Raw genomic sequence first — 9,438 nt, forward strand, 5'->3', positions numbered from 1 at the left:
GATGTGCATTTCATGCATCATCAAATACCCCCATGCTTGAATGTTTGTTAGTCCCTTAACAAACAACTAACTATGTTATGAAAATGAAAAATAAATATGCACTAAACAATTAAAATCCTAACTCACTTTCATAGGAATCACGGTTGCATTTAGCTCACGCAACAAGCCCTTTAAACCCCTGGGTTACCCTAGTGGACGAGTAAGGTCTTGTAAGGGTTTACAGAGATGCTACCCACAAACATCAATATCATGCAGAAATGATTTTTCAGAAATATTAGGCAATTAAGAAATCAGTTTGAGCAAATATTTCATGTAATGTGCACTCTCAAAACAAATTTAGAATTCTTATGCCACCACAGTAAAAAATTTTTTCCTTCACTTTTCTAAAACTGTAATTATCTATGATTTTCTCAGAAAGTTAAGTATTATCATGTTATCACTCATTTATCCTCACTTGTATATTTTCTGCATAGTATTTCACAATTATTCCTAAGCAATGCATTTTTCTCATTAAGCTCATTCTTTTTCTTTTCTTTTGATTTTCAATTCTTCACCCTTTTTCAATTCCTCTCACCTGAGCATTATTCTCACTTAGCACTATTTCAAATATCCAGTTTTGTGACCCGTGTAGCGAGCTTTGGGTCAGTGACTCCCAGGCCAAACGACCTTAGGGCACCAGATACAGAGTATCCCTCGGACTTAATTTCTCGAGTCACAAGACCTTCTATTTGAATGAGTTACGTATAGTCTTCTTCTCATCATGTGCAATGTCTTTATTTCTTAGGCTTTCTATACAGTTCATGTAACAAGATTTCGAATCGGTGGCTCCCAAACTAGATGGCTTTAGGGCATCAGGTGTAAAACACCCTTCAGACTCTACTTACTCGAACCACAAAAGCCACAGATATCGACTAGACAAGAAGATGATCTCCTTCGTTATCCATTTCGTCAAGAGACTCAATCACTTCAACTTGTGTCTGAGTTCCACTACTAGGAATCACGAAGACATCAACAACTGAACGTAGCTCTTGTCCTTTAAGCTCATATTTCAAAACATCTTTACATTGCTTGTTTTCTTCCACAAAACATATTGTGCATACTTATACTGAAGTGATTCAAAACTTTCTAACATTCAAATACTATTTTTTCTTTGAATTTTTTCATAGATAACTACTCTTTTTGGATCAGATCAAAAATTTTTTTTACATGGGGGCTTAAAAATTTCTAAATTGTGAGATTATGCCAAAATAATCATATATGCTACAAACTTGTTCTCAAAAGCCTACTTTTATGAGTTTTTAGCTACCATATATATAAAAAAAAAAAATTAGTGTGCATCTAAACCACCACCCCATGCTTGAATGACACTGTCCCTAGTGGCATACAAAATATGCAATCATGCAATGCAAATGCACACTAAAGAACAATAAAATAACTACGGGAGAAAGAATAGATACAACCTGATATGTGTCGGGCTTCTGAAGTTGATGATTGACTTGTCTTTGCATCACTCTATGACAACATAGTTTTCTGCTAATCTGGTCAATAGTCTGCTCTGAAAGCTTTGCCCTGCACCTGGTAACTAATTCTCACACATTGAATGTTAGATCAAACCTGCATGAATCAAAACAAATGTTAGTTCATATGAAATAAAATACTGAACAAACGAAAATGCTGAACTGAAAAATAAAACTACTCTACTATGTACATATGATACAATCCTCTGCTCAAATCCTTATGCTTTCGTGAGATCCAATACCTCACACTCACCAATCTGTAAAGAATCTGAAATGTAGGGCTTCAGTCTTTTCCCATTCACCTTGAATGTACTTTGGGTCTGTGGATCAAATGATGTCTGCCTCATGTGGAAATACTTCTTTCACAATGTAAGGTTCATCCCATCTCCACCTTAATTTGCCTAGGAATAGATGCAAACGAGATATGAATAACCAAACTCTCTGTTTTGTCTCAAACACTTTTCTGACAATGTGCTTATATGAAATGCTTTAGTGCGAGCTTTATATAACTTGGCATTCTCATATGCATCATTCTTGAGTTCTTCTAACTCAGTGAGTTGTAGTGATCTTTCTTTGCCAGCCTGGGTGAGGTCAAAATTGAATTTCTTGATAGCCTAATATGCTCTGTGCTCCAGCTCGACAGGGCGGTGGCATGCTTTCCCGAAAACAAGACGATACGGGGACATACCAATGGGAGTTTTAAATGTAGTCCTATATGCCCAAAGTGCATCATCTAAGCGCTAAGACCAATCCTTGCGGTCCGGACGAACTGTCTTTTCTAGAATCTGCTTTATTTTCATATTCAAAACCTCGACCTGTCCATTGGTCTGTGGATGATAAGGAGTGGTGAATCGATGATTGACAGAATACCTTCTCAAAAGAGAAGCTATCTGTACATTCTTGAAATGCTTACCACCATCACTTATCATCGCACGTGGCACATCAAAATGACTGAAAATATTGTGCTTAATGAACTTAAGCACCACTCTATGATCATTGGTCTTGGTTGCCACCGCCTCGACCCACTTGGACACATAGTCAATCGCCACTAAAATGTATAAATTCTTGAATGATGGCGGAAATGGGCCCATAAAGTCAATGCCCCAAACATCAAAAATCTCTACAATCAAAATCGGGAGCAAGGGCATCATGTCCCTCTTGGACATATTCCCAGTCTGCTGACATCTAATACATTTCCTACAGAACTCATGTGCATCCCTGTGGAGTGTGGGCCAAAAAAATCCAGACTCCAAAACCTTTGCAGTTGTCTTTCTACTACTGAAATGCCCTCCACAGGCTAAAGAATGACAAAAACTGAGGATGGACTCATACTCCTCCTCTGAAACACATCTTCTAACGATCTGGTATGCACAATATTTGAACAACTCTGGTTCATCCCAATAATAATGTCTCACCTGAGATAAGAATCGCTCTCGCTCATTCTTATTTCAATGCTCAGAGATCTTTCTTGACACCAGATAGTTCACAATATTCGCAAACCAGGGTAACTGTGATGTTCTGACTGTCATGATCTGCTCACTGATCGATCTCTGATCCTGCGTGGTCTTCTCGATCAGTCTAGATAGATGGTCTACTACTACATTCTCGCTTCCCTTCTTATCTCAAATCTCGATATCAAACTCCTGTAGTAGCAAGACTCATCAGATGAGTCTCGGTTTGGTGTCTTTCTTGCTCAGAAGATACTTTAATGCAGCATGATCAAAATAGACAACCACCTTCGAACCGAGAAGATAGGACATAAATTTATCTAATACGAATACAACTGCAAGTAGCTCCTTCTCTATCGTGATATAATTCATTTGAGCATCGGACAGAGTTCTACTGGCATAGTATATCACATATGACTTCTTTTCAATCCTTTGTCCTAAAATGGCCCTCATAGCATAGTCAAAAGCATCACACATGATCTCGAATGGAAGCGTCTAATCCGGAGGTCACAAAATGGGCGCAATAGTCAAGGCCTCTTTGAGTATCTCAAAGGCCTTCATGCAATCATCACTAAAATCAAAGGGTTGATCTTTCTCTAATAATGAACAAAGCGGTCGAGAGATTTTGCTGAAATCTTTGATGAACCACCTATAAAATCTGGCATGCCCTAAAAATGACCGAATCTGCCTCACAGTGGTGGGTGGAGTCAATCGAGAAATAGATTCCACCTTTGCTCTATCAACCTCAATCCCTCTCTTGGACACAATGTGTCCCAACACAATCCCCTCCTTGACCATAAAATGGTTCTTTTCCCAACTCAGAACTAGGTTTGTCTCCGTACACATACTCAGTACTCGAGTAAGTTTCTGGAGGCAATCCTCAAATGAAGAGCCATACATCGAAAAATCGTCCATAAACGCTTCCATGACATCATCCACCATGTCAGAGAAGATAGCTAACATGCACCTCTGATAGCTAACATGCATCTCTAAAAATGACCTAATCTGCCTCACAGTGGTAGGTGGAGTCAAACGATAAATAGATTCCACCTTCACTCTGTCAACCTCGATCCCTCTCTTGGACACAATGTGTCCAAGCACAATCCCCTCCTGGACCATAAAGTGACTCTTTTCCCAACTCAGAACTAGGTTTGTCTCCGCACACCTACTCAGTACTCGAGTAAGTTTTTAGAGGCAATCCTCAAATGAAGAGCCATACACAGAAAAATCGTCCATAAACACCTCCATGACATCATCCACCATATCGGAGAAGATAACTAACATGCATCTCTGAAAAGTTGTCGGGGCATTGCAGAGCCCGAACGACATACGTCTAAATGTGAAGGTGCCATAAGGACAGGTAAATGTAGTCTTCTCCTGGTCGATAGGATGGACAACTACTTGATTATATCCTAAGTATCCATCTAAGAAATAGTAGTAGCTCTGTCCTGCGAGTCTCTCTAAAATCTGATCAATGAATGGCAACGGGAAGTGATTCTTCCATGTTGCCACATTCAACTTTCTATAATCAATGCAGACTCGCCACCCTGTGGTGGTCCTCATCGGAATACTTTCCCCTTTCTTATTCTCCACAACAGTGAGTCTGAATTTCTTCAGTACAACCTGAATCGGACTGACCCACTGGCTATCAGAAATGGGGTAAATTATCCCGGCATCCAACCACTTAACTACCTCATTCTTCACCACTTCTTTCATGTTAGGATTTAATCTTCTCTGCATGTCGCGCACTGGCTTGACTTCTTCATCATAATGAATATGATGCATGCAGAATGAAGGATCGGTCCCTTTCAAATCAGCCACTCCCCAGCCAATCGCTGCCTTATGCTCTGGTAAAATATCAAACAATCTTTGTTACTGCTCCTCTGTGAGCAGTGATGAGATGATCATAGGCAGAGTCTCACCAACTCTGAGATATGCATACTTGAGTGAATCCGACAAGGGTTTCAACTCAAGTTTTGGAGGAGACTCTATCGATGATTTGGCGGGGGTCTCCGCAAGTGGTGGGAGAGGCTCAATGCTAGCTCTCCAAGGAAGTAATTCTGACGACACAACAGACACATCTACACTAACTCTATGACTATCCTCTCTTGTATGATACAAATCTAAGGAATCCTCTGTCATGTATAACTCTGACTGTTCTTCCACTAAATCATGTGCGATATCAAACTAGAAGCACTCCATATCTCCCGCTGAACCCATCGCGGCATTGAAAATGTTCAACTTGACTTTTCTATTGCCGAATAACAAATCCATAGCTCCAGTTTTACAATTGATACATGCATTGGCAGTAGCCAAGAATGGTCTGCCCAAAATGATTGGAGTCTGGTGCTGGCTATCCACTCCTTCCATATCAAGGATAATGAAATCGACTGGAAAATAAAAATCATCCACTTTAACTAGCACGTCTTCCAAGACACCTCTCGGTACCTTGACAGAACGATCTGCCAGCTGCAGTGTAATCGGAGTCAATCTCATTTCTCCTAGCCCAAATGAATCATAGAAATATCCGGGCAAAATGTTCACGCTTGCTCCAAGATCAAGTAAAGCGCGTTCTATCCGAATGTTCCTTATGGTACATGCAATGATAAGGGCTCCAGGGTCCTTGAGCTTTGATGGCGTCTGATGCTGAATCACTGAACTCACCTGCTCAGTCAGATGGACCTTGGTAGGAACTTTTCTTCTAGCTTTCCTCTTTTGGGTACATAGTTCCTTCAAACATTTGGCATATGCCAGCACCTGTTGAATGGCATCGAGCAAAGGCAGGTTGATCTGCACATGCTTGATTATTTCAAGCATGTCCTGGACCTTCGTGCCTTGCTTTCCTCTAACTCTGGGAGATTCTAATGCTTTGGGATAGGGTGGTTTGGGGATATACATCGAGGGGTCCTCCTCTTTGTGAGAAGGCTCACTCCTATCCTGTTTCTGAACTGGGGTGGGGGATGATGATGATTGAGCCATAGAAGATGATACACTCGAATCTAGCTCATCAATCTTCTCTCTACTCTCTCTCTTCTCGACGTGATACTCAAGTCCATTCCTCAGGGCCATAACAGATTTGGCCTGTTGTTGTGACTCATTACTATACAGGCCTCCATTCATCTGATCCTTGCCCTTCGGGTTCATGACTACCTGACTCGACAAACTATCCTCCGGTCTCCTACTGATAGCCTCTGCTAACTGTCCCATCTGCGACTCTAACTTCGCAATGGACTGAGTATGAGAGCTCAAAATCTGACTACACTTCTCGATAGCATTCTGATTAGAGGTTTTCACCTCTTGAAATGCTTGGAGAAGTCTCTCCTCGAAAGATGTCTGTGAGGCAGACTCTTGTGAGATCGAAGGAGGAAATGAAGAAGTGTTTTGAGGATAGCTTGACCTCTGAAATGACTGAGTAAATGCTAGCAGCCGAGCCGACTGAGAAGATGGAGGAAGCTGAGTGGAAGGTTGTGGATTCTTCCATGAAACATTGGAATGGTTACGCCAACCCGGATTGTATGTAGGTGCATATGGATTGTTCTGGGGTCTGGCGTAACCCTGAGAAGCCTGAACTTGTTCTTGCACAAATTCAGGGTACTGAGCTGTCGAAGGGCACTCAGTGATCGCATATGCCAGATTGGCACAGAGAGTACACACCTGCTGACTGGTAGATGGTCCTCCAAGAAGTTGATCCAATGTAAGACCCACAATTTTTCAGTATCTTTCTGAAGAAATTCACGAGGCATTTTCAAGTAAAAATAACATCTGAACCCGAAATACAAATCAGATCGATTTGTACGAACCAGTTATACTTGAGATATTCGTCGCTTTGCGAATATATGCTCAAACACTCTGGAAGCCATAACCTCTTAACTAAACAAAAACAAAGGATTTCCTCGAGCCAACTTTCTTAGTTACGTCAATACGAAGAGAATGGCGTACTCAGAATTTTTCGGAAAAAAATCGCCGGAAACCCGAAATTCTTGCGGGACCCACGGAAATATTGGTGGGACCCACAGAAATATTCCTAAGAAAATATCTTGTGGGACCCACAAAATATCCTATGGAAATATCTAGTGGGCCCCACCTCAAAAGGAACCTCCTGGAATTAAAATAAAGCTCAGGGGCATAAAAATTCCCAAGAGGAGGTGGGCTTGGGCTATAAATAGCCCTCCCCACTCTCTCTCTTCTCATAATTTCGACCCCCCCTCTCTCTCTTGCCTCTTCTCTCTCTCCTAAACCTCCCCTAGTGAGCCCAAGTGAGTCTGAGCCCACCTGACCTGGCCTGAACCCACCTGACCTGGTCTGAGCCTGCCTGACCTGGTCCTAGCTCACCTGACCTGGGTCTGAACCCACTTGACCTAGTCCAAACCTAGTTGACTTGACTTGAACCTAGTTGGGTTTAAAGTCAAAGTCAAAGTCCGTTTTGGTCCAGATTCCGGTTTGGATTTCTGAACCCAAACTTAGCCTACTTGAGCTGAGTTCGAACCTGCTGAACCCAGTTGACTTGGATCGAACCCTGTTTGGTTCAAACCACTTAGGTTGAGTAGCTTGACCTACTCTCCCTCTTTCTCAACTAAGTTAGCTTCATCTGACTTAGTCTGACCTCTCGAAAGAAGGCTCGAAGCCAAAGAAGCAACCCGGAGCCGTTTCTTCCACGATTTGAAGTAAGTTCGCTTCGTTGATCCATCTCTCTCAAGTATTTGATTGTTTGTATATAGAATATACTTTCTGAAGTAGTATCTTGCTTTAGTTCTTGGTTGAGCCCTCTAGGACGCTTCGGTGTTCACGCGCTCGCCTCGTAACTATCGTCGGATATATATATTCGAATGCGCAGTATATCCGTTCTTCAAAAATAGTATCTCACCCTAGTTCTTGGTTGAGCCCTCTAGGACACTTCGGTGTTCACTCGCTCGCCTTGTAACTATCGTTGGATACAGATCTAGGTGTATATCTGCTGATTCTGCCGACGCGTCTTATATCGCACAGGCTATGTAATTTACCTTTGCCGTCGCGTCGTATGATGCCAAGGCTCCCTGTTTTCTGCACTTCCGATTACTGCACTTCCGATTATGCATTTACTTACGCCGTCGCGTCGAACGATGCCAAGGCTCCTGCTTTTTGCAATGTATTTACTTACGCCGTCGCGTCGAACGATGCCAAGGCTTCTGCTTTTTTATATATGTAGAATATTTCGTTCAGTTACACACCTTGAACAATAGTATATGCATTTCTTTACGCCGCCGCTGTATAAAGCACAGGCTTCTGCTTATACTACATATATAGCGCATAAATGAGCGTTCAAATGGAGATCAAACTCCAAATCGCCCATGCGATTCCTTGACCGCTCCTCGTTCAAGATTCTGCTTGACGAATGAAGCCCTTATTGGAAAGGCTTCGGTTTTTGGCAAAATGCTCTTTACGTAATGACTAAGTCAATTTCGTATGGCCTGGCTATGGCCAAAGGTTCCTGCAACCTTGATGGATGCAAAGTACGCACAACGGTGCGCATCCATTTCCCGAATTAAGCGTGGCGATTTCCTACCAAAGAGGGGAGATGCCGCTGAAATGGATAAAAGAAACGCACGCTTTCTCCGTAAAAGAGAGGAAGTGCTGCTGAAATTTCTGAAGAAGCTAAGAATAGCTCAGAAAGAACGTAGCAGGATACTCTGACATATAGCAGAGTGCTACCCAGTTCATGGTTTGCCCTCTACAACGTAGAAGGGTTCGTCGCACCACTGCCGGTAGAGCAGGGGAGGTGCTGACGAAATGGTTGGCAGAAGAGCTGCCGGAACCAATGGAACGGCATAATGATGTCCGTTGATGGAACGATGCCAGATCGGCTCGTATCCTTGTGCCTGCAAGGGCACCTTGCTCGTAAGGGCCGCTGAGCCGGAGTAGAGGTTGCGTCTTGGCTAGGTTTGGACTCGTTGCGTAAAAATACGTCGAGTAGCCGATCTATTTAGATCGAGTCATATGCATGCTCATTGAGAACGGTTATACAACCAGACTCGTAAGGGCCGAAGAGTCAGAGTGTGTTGTTTCCACCCAAAGAGGTGTGATGCTCGTGGTGGCCGAAGTGCCAAAGAGCGGTGTTCTGCATGCATATGAATAAGACTTAAGGTCGCACATACCCCGCGGTTGAAGATCGTGTTAGGGGTACCCCCTCAGTAATGACTGTGTTGGGGAAGACTGAATGGGGTCGGGTACATACTCCCGTAGTGCTGAAAGCACGGGCTGCCTAAATGGCATGCAGATTTTGTCCAAGTAATTGTAAGACTGGCAGACCCCTTCAGGAATTATGCTCACTGTGGAATGACAGTGATGGTACAGCCTTGAGTGACATGTATTTTACTTTGGACCTGATAGAGTCCACGATGGCCTCAGTCACTCATGGGTTTTGGGGTCGTGGTTATCCTTAAGATCTAAGGATTGAACCCAACTACTGCAAGTAGAGGATGCATCCGAATATGGGT

This window comes from Nuphar pumila, chromosome 4, assembly GCF_984573655.1.
Source record: "Nuphar pumila chromosome 4, dmNupPumi1.hap1.1, whole genome shotgun sequence".
NCBI classification, from domain to species: Eukaryota; Viridiplantae; Streptophyta; class Magnoliopsida; order Nymphaeales; family Nymphaeaceae; genus Nuphar; species Nuphar pumila.